At 38.5% G+C, this 13629-nt stretch overlaps 1 long non-coding RNA gene across 1 annotated transcript; it reads left to right on the top strand.

Annotated features, from left to right (window-relative positions):
• The first annotated feature begins 5948 nt into the window (after positions 1–5948).
• LOC138066681 (uncharacterized) lies at positions 5949–12358 on the top strand. Its single transcript, XR_011140046.1, has 3 exons — positions 5949–6621; positions 7735–7880; positions 10488–12358. It is a non-coding gene; the product is annotated as an uncharacterized lncRNA (long non-coding RNA).
• The last annotated feature ends 1271 nt before the right edge of the window (positions 12359–13629 follow it).

Raw genomic sequence — 13629 nt, 5'->3', positions numbered from 1 at the left:
CCAGCCGGGTGTGTGCAGGGCTAGGAGTGGGTAAAAGCAATCCTGGCCTCCTGCCCCCACGGCACAAATTTAACTGGCAGAATAACTTGAGAAAGCACTGTCTCTATTTCATTTTTTAAAGGAAAACTTTTATTCAGAAAAGTTAACGTGCTCTCAGTCAAGTCAGTGTTAATCTGAGCTATTGAGGTGTCTCAAGGCAGCTGTGCTTCAAACTCTGAGCAGCTATGTTCTCCTAGGGGTCAAGTTTCTCAATTCGACTATGTTTTATATATTCCAGAATGGGCTGTGGTTTTATTGCAATACACAGCCTCAGGGGGAAGTATGTTGTGTTATGGGATAGGTAGGGCCTTACTCCACCCTAGTCCACATGAGACATCCTTGTGACACAGTTTGGCTTAGCTTAATATTGAACAAGTTGCAACTAAATGTTTTGATTAGATTTTCTAGAATGGGAGAACAAATATTTTCAGGAAAATTTACATTTCAAAATATGGGAAAATTCCCTTTCCAGAAAAAAGAAAGAGACTTGACCGATCTGTTATTGAAATGTCAGTGTAAAGCAATAATGAAGCTGCTTGAAACAACTTCTAAAGGCGTAGAAGACTCATAAAATGCGTTTGGAGCTGCCTGCTTTAGGAAACTCTGCAATATTCATCCTTGCTATGTGGACTGGGTCCTGGGGCTGAGGATTTACCCCTTAGTCCTTACCTCTTTTAGTTCCTGATATAAATTATATGAATGGAAGTTTAGTCTTGTGGTAAAGCAAGATTACCAGCATTTCAAGGTCTTGGGTTGTTCAATAAGCTTGAGATTTGTGTGGAAAAATAAATCAGTTTCCATGAATTGGAAAAAATAAAGTATTTACAAAATCTGTCTGTAGAATTTGAAGGATGACCTATGAAGTTTGACTTGTTTGCTTGTTTTATGATGCTCCCAGGGGCTGTATTTTGTTTAGAGTTTGGTATTAAGTGGTCTGATTGTGACTGTAGATGGGGGCCTTTCTCATTTGCATAATCTTCTCATGGGACTACAGCTGCTAATTTGGTGATTAATTATCCATATTACACACTGTTTATTTGACCATGCCTAGATTAATTTCTCTTTCCAAGCAAATCACATTTAGATATGAATTTGCATATCTTGATTACATTTTAATGCCTTGGCTATCATTGTCTCTTCCCTGGGTAGCTCATCAGATTAGAGAAGAGTGCTCAAGCAGGGAATGATGGAATGTCTTAAATGACAGTGCATATTGCTGGACAGACCATGCATATGACTTCATTTTAATGGAAAATGTGTTCCTTTTACAATCAAGAAGACTGTGACATCTAAACCGTAGATCTTTGGAGAGTTTTGTGGCACTGTTACTGAATGAAATGTTTCAAACAGGAAATTTCAAAGAGGTAAACTAAAGAAAATAACCAATATATGCTTACAAATAAAAAGATATGGAAACTCATAGATTTGCATCTGGATCCCAGCTCTTTTGAAACTTTTCCACCTTTATGAGAGCAATAAACAGCCTTCTATAGGAAGCTGCTCCCCAATTTAACAGTTAGAGTCAACTCATATGCATAGAATACTTTTTTTTTTTCCAGTGTGGTTATGAATGCAACATAGCAAACCCTTGAATATATTCCAATAGGAAGCAGAAAGCCAATTTGTTTCTGAAATAAGTTTTTACAAGAATTGCATTCTAACACAGTTGAAATCTGTGCAAACAACAGGAAAAACTGGATCAGTATAGTCACATAAACCTTTCTAAGTATCACTGCAGTATCTCAAGAGACAACTATGAAATTCTCTTTATAAGGCAGGCTGTTTATTCTGAATAGCTTCAAGTTTATGTATGCTTTCGATATTCAGAATTTTGTGATTCTATTTTATTTATTTTCACAGCCCAGACACTGCAGGGGCACTAATGTCAGCTATATACTAAAAATAGGAAGTATTTATCATAGGAAGCCTGAATTCTAACAATTATTATGATAAAAAGTGTCCTTTTCTATATATTCGCCTATTTCATCATAGCAATTATAAATTATGAAATGTAATACATCACAGCTGTAACAGTAATTAATTCCATCATTCTTTCCCTTAAGATTAAGTAAGAAAAATATATTGAGTTCTCCAAATGTGTTATTATATATAGGCTAAAGGGGGGGAAATGTTATGTACACCAACTCATACAAATTGTTAACACTAATTCCGTTTAAACACCTCTGAGTATGGTCTTCTCCAGACTACTTGTTCCAAGGAAATGAAAATTAATAAGTGAAAATGTACTTCTTAAAATTTGATAACCCAAACATATTCGTATCTTTTGGATTTTTTTTTTTTTTTAGTATTTGTAGCATTTTATTGCCATATGACAGTCAAAGACTCCAGCCATAAAACATTTCATTTGTCATAATACTGGGAGCTTGACCCGAAAAACACTTCTCTGTTAAAAACGGTTTGATTATTCATATGAGTGAAGAAATTCTTCACATGTGTTAGCATTTGCTGTAGCAGACCCTTGACCTGTGGCTTTACGGGAAGACAGCACAGTTGTCATGATTTCACAATATAAATAGACGCTATTAAAAGACACAGAATAACAACATAGATTTACTGGGATAAAAATCAAGCAACATAAATGTTTATGGATGTCACAAATAAAAGGGCAGCTTCAAGTTCATGTGAGCTCTGCACATTTGTTGTTTGAAGTCCAAGTCCCATGGGCGGCAGGCCTCCTCAAGAAATGCCTGCCAACACATGTATGTGTATTTCAGTATCAGTTTGATCCTCCTTTTAAAAACAAACTGAGTTTTGTTGCACAATGAAGATGAAAAACAACCTAAACCAGAATTAATACTCCCTGAGGAATGAAAACAACCTTTGGAAATTGCGTACAAACTTTTAATTACTGTTATATTGTAGCTTATAAAACTTTCAAACACCAAGCTAATATTTAAAAAATAAGTGAGTGGGTGACTACATCGCGAAGCCCCCCAAAACAATAAACAAAACAGCTCAAAATTATGGTGCCTTTCTTTGTTCCAAAATATTGTCCTCCGTGAGGCATGAGGGCTTTGGATGAAATTCTTGCCACATTGAATTCAATGGTAAAAATCCTATTGACTCTGAGCCAAAATTTCACCCTCTGCATTAAATTAAAAACAAAAAAGAGAGTGAGAGGGAGAAGATAATTAGTGAATCGACCCGTAGCACAAAAAGGAGAGCCTGCTGCGACAGGCTGCGGCAGTGCTGTCCTGGCCCCCAGCTCCCCCCTGCACGCTGGTGGGTGTCCTCAGTCCCTGCTGCCACTGGCACAGCCCAGTGCCTTGCACAACCACAGCAGCCGCTCTACCCACCCCGCCGGCCTCTGCGCTCCAACCAGCAGCAACTTGTCCTTGCTAATGTGCTTTGCTAGCTTTGGACAAGGAAACAAGGAGGACTGCAATGAAAAGCCTCACTGAACCTGCAAATATTCGGGAAATAATTGTATTGCAGAAGGTCTCCAGTCTGACTTGCTGAAAGCGTCCCTCAGGTCCCTAGTTGCTGGCTGTTTTGGGCCTGCCTATGGGACGCACTGTGTGGGTGACTCACTAATGGTTTATAAGGTTAGCGTACCTATTCTCCTTTTCTAACTGAGAAGAAACCTCCCTGAAGGACCTTGTTGACATTCTTTTCCCATCTGGAAAACATTAAAAGAGAAACACAACGATAGCATCCGTTAAAGAATAGCACTGATGTGCGAGGACCTCAGAAGAAGGTGAATTTTTTTGCGTGCATAAAGCCAAGAGGTGAGTTAGTTCTATGCTCTTCCCAGGCATAACTATCCAAATATTCTGATGTGCTGAATTGGGCCAAGCTGCTCTTATGTGACAAGCCCAAAAGGCAGTTCAGTAAGAAGGCCATGAAGAAAAAAGTCTACTGTTAAAGGGAAAAGTTGAAGAAGGAAAAGAAAAAAAAAAAAAAGACGCTCAGCCAAACAGTGCTCAAACATCTGCCTGAGTGAGATTTCCCACGTGAAGCCAGTGAATGTTACTTTTTCTGGTGTTACTGATTATGTGAGTAGTTATTTCTTGGAAGTGTTCCTCAGTCTTATGTTTCTTCTGATAACAGAAAAGGAAAACTAAAGAAAGGACTGAAAAGGAAGAAATTAGGAATGGTTTCTCATAGCTTCCTGTAGCTTTTCAGTTGCTAGGTTAAATGTCCGACTCCTAGTATTTTATTATGACATGCAGGAAGGCTACCTGTATCTAATAAAAGACACAAGGGTGCTAAGTTTCTCTCTCACTCATGCTTTTTATAAGTTACTGTGATGATAAGCATAAAAAGTCAAAGGGACTTGGAGGGAATTCTTTCAAAAACATATTTATACTCTGTTTTTTTCTCATTAGTCTCCTCTTCTATCAGAAAATATTTCTTTATGCTATTGCTCTGATTTTATACATTTATTATTTATGTATTCTTTTATCTATGAGCCCACTTTCAAAAAAAAATCTTAAAATATGTGTTTGATAGAAATCTTTAAAGACCTCAAGTTTATGTCAATGTTGAGGTTATATGAGAACGTCCTGCTATTTTGCTGGTAGCTTCTATAAATTGTAGCTGTCCACACATCTCGATACGTAGTTGGTTGTTTCACTTTTTAAAGAGCGGCTCTATGTCTAATAAAGCAGTCCTTAAACTAGTACATACCATATATCCCTTGGAAGCTGTCAGATGTATCATCTTAGCTCAAATGTACTTCAGCAATTTTCTTTCAGCAGTGGCTGTATTAGGGAATGAGAAATGTGTAAACACACATGGGTGCTATCTTGCAGTAGAGTTCAGCTTCTTGCAGGCAACCTCAGGATAGCCAGCATTTGACATGAATTAATTCTTTGAACAGTTATTCACAAAAGACAAATACTGTCATTCTCATTTCGGAGTGATATCCTCAGCAAGAGGAAAATAATCTCTTTAAATTAAATTTGTATATGACTCAATGTGTTAACATATGCACAGTATTAAATAATATTGGCAAAAGTCATTTTTTATGACTAACATTTATGATTTACATTCCTGAAAATCCTATTGGTCATTACTGAGGGCGTATCTACAAGATTTCTTGTATGCAATTAAAAAGGTAAATCAAGATGGTTGGATTATGTAGACAAATAAATATAGATTCTAATGAACAGCAGCAGCAACGTTGTTTTCTTTCTGCACTTCGGACAATATCACTATAAAAAAGAGGAGCCTGGGAGATTCTGGGAAAGAGTACTTCAGAAAAAAGTGTTAAGAGAGTATAAATTCAGTGCATGTGTTGCACGCCACAGTAGGTTAAGAGTTGATACATGCCTATAGCATTATTCAGCATCCTCTTTATCTGCTCTCTTTTAATCACAGTGAAATGAAATCTTCTGCTAATCAATATAAGACCCCATTGGAGCCTGAATTATCAGCTGAGCAGTGAGCATGACCTAACCAGGCTCCCCGGGCATGAAATCCCCTTAGACTCTGTGACATAACTTCTACTGAACTAAACAGTCCCAGAGCTGCACCTAAGCAAATCTCCCCTTCCTTCCTCTGCTCCTCCTGTGTGACATAGCACTGCAGCCTCATCGCTGCTGATGGGAGTTAGACTTGTGTGTATGAGGGCTTTCAGCCTAGCAGCTTTCACACATACACTCACTCACTAAGAGAGGGAAAACAATTCTTATCTACAGAGAAGTGCTGTACTCTGATGCATACAGCTGTTATCTCAGAAAACCTGCAGTCCTTTAAAATGATTATTCCTTGAAAGTAAGCTCTCAGGTAACTTGCCATGGTCCATCAGCATGATAAGTTTACCCATGCAGGAACAGAGCTCTTTGCAAAGTGGGTAAGCACTGATTTCCTGATATGAGAGCCTCTTCATCTCCCCTACTGGGGTTCTTACTGGCTCTGCGATGGCCGCTGTGGGAGCTAAAACCTCTCCCGTGGCCCTGAGCCTGTGCAAAGGGTGTCCCAGGAGCAGGCAAGCTGCTCTCCTCAGTGCAGTAAGTGGACACTTGGAATGAGCCTCTGTTGGCACCCAGCTGGCCATGGAGGATACCCAGTTGGGGACAACTACTGTAGGATTGGGACTACTGTGACCATACTGCAGGACGACACCCACAGCATAGATCTTTGGGTCTACAGTGACCTGCGTGGAAAAGTTTTTTTAATCCCCTAGCTCCCCCTTCTCTCCAAACCTGATGTCTAGAGAGAGCTGCAGCAAGGGAATGAGGAACGGCTAATTGCCCTATGTCTTGTAAATCTGCACCTGTCTGCCCTGCAGGCAAGCTGCCCATATTACCCTCCCACAAATAGCTCTACTTGGAAAGAACTAAAGGTGGAGGAGCAGTGTGTGAGTGTTTTTAAGAAAACACTGACAACCAGTGGGGCATGGAAATGCGGTACCTCCCACTGATGCAGGAATTACCTTATTCAGTTTCTGAAAGTTTCATACACATTTCAAAGCTAGTAACATATCTCCCCCAAACTTTTCCTCCATCGATTCACCAAAGGTTCCTGCATAAGCATTCTGATCCTGATTCAGCAAGTAATTAACCATTTACCTCAAGGCCTTCTAAATCAAGAACTTTGTGCTGATGAAAGAGCATTGTAAGTACCTGGCTTAATTTTAACTTACTGTACATCTCAGCATTTATTTACCATACTTTCTCAAGCTTATAGGCCCTTAGTTTGTATCTGTTTTTGATCCTTTGGCCAGTTTCAAAAGTACTAAATTATTTCCCCAAAGACCAGTATCACAGGGGGCACAAAGCATCCTGATGTCTTGTTAAGTCCAAGTCTGTAATTTGGCTAGTCAGAGTTGATATGGTTTCTGTTAAAGCAGCCAGCAGAGGCAAAGAGAAGCCATAACCCAGCCTAATCCAGTCTGGATAAAGTGCGTATTCTGTAAATTGCATATAATCAATGAAATTGACTGTCATGTAAGAGATCTACTCTTATGATAAACTGTGGAGGTAGTGAAAGGCACCAAATATTAGCCTAATGCATACACACAGACAATACAAGGGAAATGCAATATTAGATTTTGGGAACAAATAAAACCAAACAGCTTGCATCATAATAGAAGAAGTCAACAGAGTTAGCAGGAGATAGACAATTAATTTGATTTAAATATGTAAATTGAATTATCGTATGAGTCATACAAAAAGAGAAAAATAGTATTTGCTGATTGCTTTAGATAAGTAAATAATGTTTCTGTCACATTTCCTGAAGTGTACAGGCAAACAGTACACAAACATTGATTAATGTAACTGGTACGCTATCCTTATATATTTATCTAAAACAAAACTTGTAGCTATAAAAAGGGCTAGCCTTGCTTGTTTATTGAAACAGATCACTGTAGCTGGCATAGAGACATTCACTTACTTAGGAAACCATATATGATTTGCAGTAAAACTGCCTCATAATCTGAAGTTCACCAAACTAAGAGACACTTTCAGCATTCAGTGTACTAGACTCATGTTTTGGTCAGAGAATTCAGACTGGCATTTGATGTTACCTTAAGCTGCCTCGGTAATGTGTGTGTCGGGCATGAGGACGTGAGCTGTGCTGTTCACTGCACCTGATTTGTTACAGTAAGTTCCGTAAATTGGACTGGCCAAACCCAGACTTGTTAAATATAATTTGAAATGAATTGCTAGCTTGAATGTATTCTTTCTTTAACCCTTTCTCTTCTTTGTATTTTGTCTTTCACAATTCTAGTTTAATTGGAGTCTGCAGCAACATGAAGAAAATTCTCTTCAAAACAGGCTCTGGAGACATTCGTTTCCATGGGACAATAAACAGGAATCTTCATCTTTCAGCCTGCCCTAATAATAAGATTAGCATTCCTTGCTGAGTGAATCAGTGTAAGTAAAGCACATGCCCTTTCGTTGCTATCAAGGCACTCCCATCCGGTTCCACAGCTGGTGTTTCACGGGAAACATACCTGTCTGCCCTTGAATAATCTGCAGTCATGTTAGTTGGTACATCCAGGGGTCAAAAATTTAGATTGTCTTGACTCGAATGCTAAATTAAAGAGCTTGGAGACTAATCCAAAGGATACTGACAACAAAATAGTATAGAATTTAAACAAAAAATCCATTTATAATAGTGACATAGTATATGATAAACAGAAAGGATGATGATATTTCCCTGAAATAGAACTGGATCCAAAACTTATTTTAAACTACAGATACTTCTCACAGTATCATGTTATGCCATGTAAATTGGGACTTCTGTTTCTTTTTGCACATGCTTTTAAAAAGTGCATAGGGAGGAGGCTGTAGGATAGAAGGGCATCATTGTGAGACAACCTCCTTTAGACATCCTCAGAATTCAATTTAGTGACTCCCGGAAAAAAAAAAAAAGCCAGTTTTTCATTTGGGTGACTAAAATTACATATTTCATCAGCTGTAAGCAATAGTAATCACATTTGTTATAATGAAAAATGATGCAAATAGTTACTTTTGATTTTGAGAATGCTAGAAAATTAAAGTTCTGCTACATTATGATTAATTGATTCAGAATGGTTCTTGTTGAGTAATTTTATACTTAATGAGAGTCCATCCATTCTATTTGTTATCTATTTTCATTTGATGGAAACGATTATGGTGTCAAGTGCAAATTTAAACTGTCTATCACAAAATATAGATCTTTAGAAAAATAAATTGTATCGTCAAGATTTATGAACACTTTTTTTAGAATAATGCAATTTCAAAGAATTCAGTGATTGAGTCACACATTTCAAAAGGAAAAATCTGTCCCAGTGAGTTCATATTTTTGCCTACCTGCAAGAACCAGAAAAAATAACTACAAAAACTTGTTAAGAACTGCATAGAATACATGCAATATCTCTGTAAGACTTTAGGCTAGCCTGAAATATGTCACATAAATGCTTAGTAGTCACACCATGGCCTGTGGCAGCCAACCTCTAATCAGAAAACTATTGCTGGTCAGAGATTAAAGGAGGCAGGCCCAAAGTCATTACGCCAGTGGGTCCTGGCCAGTAATCATGGTTATTTTTGCAAGTTTCATCCTGTCAAGATGCCTCAAGATACATTTTGTCATATTATCTTATCCTTTATGGCAGCTGATACGATCACACTATGACACTCTGTACACTAAGCAGTGAGATGCAATATACCAAAATATAACAGCAAAGATGGACCTTGGGCAAAATATTTTTTTCCCCCCAAAATGAACAACAAAACATCCAGATCCAAATTTTTGCCTGTAATCAGTAATTTACATTAAATAAAAATATCTTGTCCTACTCAGATTGCAAGAGTGTGATATATCACCAAGATAAGGAGTATGTGTGACCCTGAATATCCTGTTACAACCCATGCAAGTGGAGGAAGCAGAGAAAGTATCGGTGCAACGGCAGGTTACACCCAAGGGGCAGACTACAAGTCAGTGGAAGTCTAATTCTATAGAAAACAAAGTTTAGGATTTCAAATGAGCTGAGTGAGTCTTTGTTCTCTCTACAATATTGAGAATATATAGAAATGGCAGGTCTCAGTGAGTTACTTTATACTGTACTTAGCCTACCAGTTTGAGGGATTAGCAACACACGTACACAGCCGCTCTGGCAACCCCTTTGTGGAGGTCAGGCAGCTCTCCTAAACAGCTCCCAGGCTACTCAGAGAGACGCTAACCAGCTCTTGCAAACTCAGCGCAGTCACGTGCCTCCCCTGGATGAAGGGGACAGCACTGGGATAGGAGGGGATGCAATCTCGGCGCAGTAGATGCTAGTGGATGACAAGCATCCTCTTTCACAAACCTCTCATTTACACGTTGCCCGTAAGACCACCAGACATTGCTCTCGTTCTTTTGCCTTGTGCACGGTTTAGTCTCATTGGCATATGAGAACTGATGTAATATGCGAGGTCTACGTTACCTTGGTTATTGATGCCTGTGGCATAGGCTTCCAGTGATCAAATTGGTGTGCAGCTGTGGCCAGTCTGCACTGGGAGGCTCCATGGAGCACTTTCTCAGGCATTCACATTTTGTCAAACTCCATTCCGTACAAGTAAAGTTACTTGAGGTGCATCGTTTTCATTGGAACAAATGTGATGCTATTGTTTACAGCTGATGAAGTACACACACATGATATACTGGCTCAGTTCTTTTCTGGGAACCGTTAAATTGAATCTTAAAGCTGTTTGAAAGAGGTTAATTCACAGCTGAGCTTGTTTCAGCACCTGAAAGAGTTTTTCCTAACTGAGGCTGAGCCCTTTCAGAAGTGGCCTAACTTTGCAAGTGTTTACACCATGCACCACCCACACGTGGGTGCTGTTCTCCACTCAGCCCCACTGACCCATAACCCCTCGACACGGGGAGGAATGTCCTGTCCACCCCCATCTTCGCTCCTCTCTCCAGCTTTGGTGTGAAGAGCAGCAAACCCCTCCCCGCAATCTCCACTTTCTGGAGGCAGCCGTAATGTGATCCCTACTTTCCCTCTTCCCTGCCAGACAACACACTCTGCTACACTGCGCCGACATCATGCTTACAGGAGCTCAGAAATCCTCCTCCAGGAGATCGATTTTTGCAAATGGAATCATCCCGTGGCAGATGGAAATGATATGCTCAAAGCAGCATCCCACTTCCATTGGTACATGATCCTCTTACATGTGCAAATTCATTATCTCTGTAGTGGCAATATGGAACTGAGCCATGACATAATCCAGGGTTATCTTTCAGGAGGAGATGAAGCTGGCTGGCATAATGCATTGATTGATGAAGATAGAGAGTCCACAAATGAATATATGACCTGCTCAAATTAAAAGAAAATTCAATTCACACGCTGAAACAGCATTTAGATAGCATTACGGATGAGATAGAAACCGACAAGTCAGGCAATTCTGCAGTTAAAAGCTTGTCTTGTTTTATCTTTGACTTTTCTGGCTTTTGTAAGGTTATGCCACAGTGTAATTATTTAGCTACAATTGTTATGTGTCCCAATTTTTTCATTTGTGAGGCAATATTTTAGAAAACATCTTTTTCGCATGAACTATATTTATCAGTGTAAAACCATTCCTTTTTAAAAATACAAACATACATGCATTTAACATACTCTTGAGTTGTAGAATATACCTGAGGGTGTTTTTTGATGTATCTCATAATATTTCAGTATTGATTCATTATATAAAGAACAAGTAAAGAGAAGGAATGCTTTTTGCAGAAGATAATGCTGGATAATTTTGAAAATGAAATGTGCTTATTCTGTTAATCACTTTATCTATGTGTGTGTGTATATAAATATACATATATATGTATCACAATCATCATGCCAGTTTACTCAGAAACAGTGTTTTGCCTTCAGAAGATCCGTTATTGCATAAACTGTTTACAATTCACATAGTGAACAAAGTGTTTTAATGGAAATTTATTGCTTTAAATTAAGTGTGAAATTTAAAAAGGACAAAGTTTATTTATTCTCTGTCTAATCTTTCTAAAGGTCCTAGCAATTGCATGTACTCACACAAACGCAAAAATGCACAGAAACACTCTATTTTATCTTCACTGTAATTATAATTTTTCAAGAGAAAAAAAAATCAATGAAAAACTTAAATTTGGGGTTACTCCAGCAGCAAAAACTGAATTGGACCCTACTATCACCTGCACATCTGGCTTCTGCCAGGCAACTGAGGCTTTTGCCTGCAGACCTAGCTGAAACCGCCACATCCTTCTTCAACCTTTTGCTATTACTTCCTGTAATAACATAGAGTTTGAGAATGGTTTATCTGGATTTCAGATGGCCCAAACTGAAGTGAGTTGACCTTTGAGTGTTTTTCTGACCATGTTCACGGAGCTTACTTTGGAGTTTTGCCTTGGTCTCTAGCTCTGTATTTTTAATATACGCATTAGAATGCAAGAACATGATTGCATCTAGAAGTAAAGACAAAACTCTGGGTTTGTTTTTGTGCCCTGTTCTGAAACTGCTGTTAGACGGAATGCTATATAAAGACATTTCACATCAGAATTCCAATAATTGCTTGAAGTTTGAGAGTGTATTGGAATATATTTGTATATTAGGTGTTGAATTTTTCCAGTGCAGAATTGCATCTCATTGCCCCTACTTTTATCCCTTGGACCTCTATCGAACCTAAACTGATTTAGATATCCAGCTCCCTTTAAAGTAGCCCAAAGATATCCCATCTCAAACCTCTGAAGACTTAATCTGTCAGGGTGAGAATGCCGTCACTCAAGTTAGTTCTTCCCGCACATGTGACAAAAAGTCTTGTCAATTGGTGAACACAATGCTGAAAGAAATATTTTACCAATCTTAATACATATTTGTCAATGATGAAGCAGCTGAATCGTAGCATAGCCCTTATTGTCAACCAATCCTGCCATGTTTGTGTTTCCTTAGATGTTTCAATGCAAAAAAAAAAAAAAAAACTTAGAATGCATGTTTCTGCAAACTTTCTGTGCTGATGAAATAGCGTTTATGACAGAAGGTGTTGCTATCATTATCATTAATACTTTTATAATAAAGTGTCTAAGAATGTAATGTTGGCAAAAAAATTGGCTGCCTCTAAGTGTGCCTGTCCAATATGTTAACAAAATTTCTGCCGGCAGTTAATGTATTTAGCAGCATTTTTACTTTAAGTGACAACTCTAATACTTTAATGAATAATAGCAACCACAACAGTAATAAAAAATTAAAATCCTTTTGCTTACTCCATTGTATAAGTCAGAGAAATCAAATTTCAGCTGGAGCACAAGATACTTAAGGTTGACCCTACTCTTCTTGATAGAGCTAGAGGCCTCTTGTTACTCGTTTTAATTAATTCCTTCATGGATATGGATGCATCCTTGAAAAAGGTTCCAAAAGGGTTATCAGTTTATACACTACTGTCTTCTAAGGGACATGTTGTGAATCTGCTTCTTGCACTGTTTGTATCCAAAATGTATCAATGCAGTGAAACTGCTGCATAGCTGCAGGAAAATGCACTTAGCCCTAAAGGTGACATTGAGTAGCAAGACTGAAAGTAAGGGTGGATTTGAAGTGACAGACAAAGCTAGCATAGCAAATATGTCGTTCAGATATTAGTATTTTATGTATGACCTTTGCTTGCATACATGATGATTCAGCACGTGGATTTAAATCAAGATCGGAGCCCCATAATGTCAAGGGCCGTACCACACGAACAGGAAATGCAGCCCCTGACTCAGAGAACAAGAGGAACTAGGGAGGAAGAAAGAACAGGAAACAAAACCAAGCAAGGACTAGCACATTTCCTGTTAGTTCCACTTCTTTATGGTTACTGCTCCACAAAATCAGTTTGATAAATCTATGTCAGCCATCTACTTCGTTTTGTTTGGTTCAAAGTCGACCTTCAAAGTCGACGGTGGTAGACTTCCAATATGCCCAAACCACATCTGAAAATAACACTTCTAGGTAGATTGTAAAAAGCTTTTTTTTCTCACTGAATTTTCCATATAAATTAAGCACCTAATTCCCCTCATTTCCAAGGGAGGTAGGCTTCTTAGCGCTTCCAGAAGATTGTCCTGTTCTTTGCAGTGCCAACTGCTACAGCAATTCGTTATTTAGAAGAAGGTAGAAAGTTACATATACTGAATTGATTGCTGGGACATTCCTTGGCACAT

Source organism: Struthio camelus, chromosome 1 (assembly GCF_040807025.1).
Source record: "Struthio camelus isolate bStrCam1 chromosome 1, bStrCam1.hap1, whole genome shotgun sequence".
In the NCBI taxonomy this organism is placed as follows: domain Eukaryota; kingdom Metazoa; phylum Chordata; class Aves; order Struthioniformes; family Struthionidae; genus Struthio; species Struthio camelus.
The sequence above is the reverse complement of the archived record's forward strand: the minus strand, read 5'-3'. Positions and strand labels throughout refer to the sequence as shown.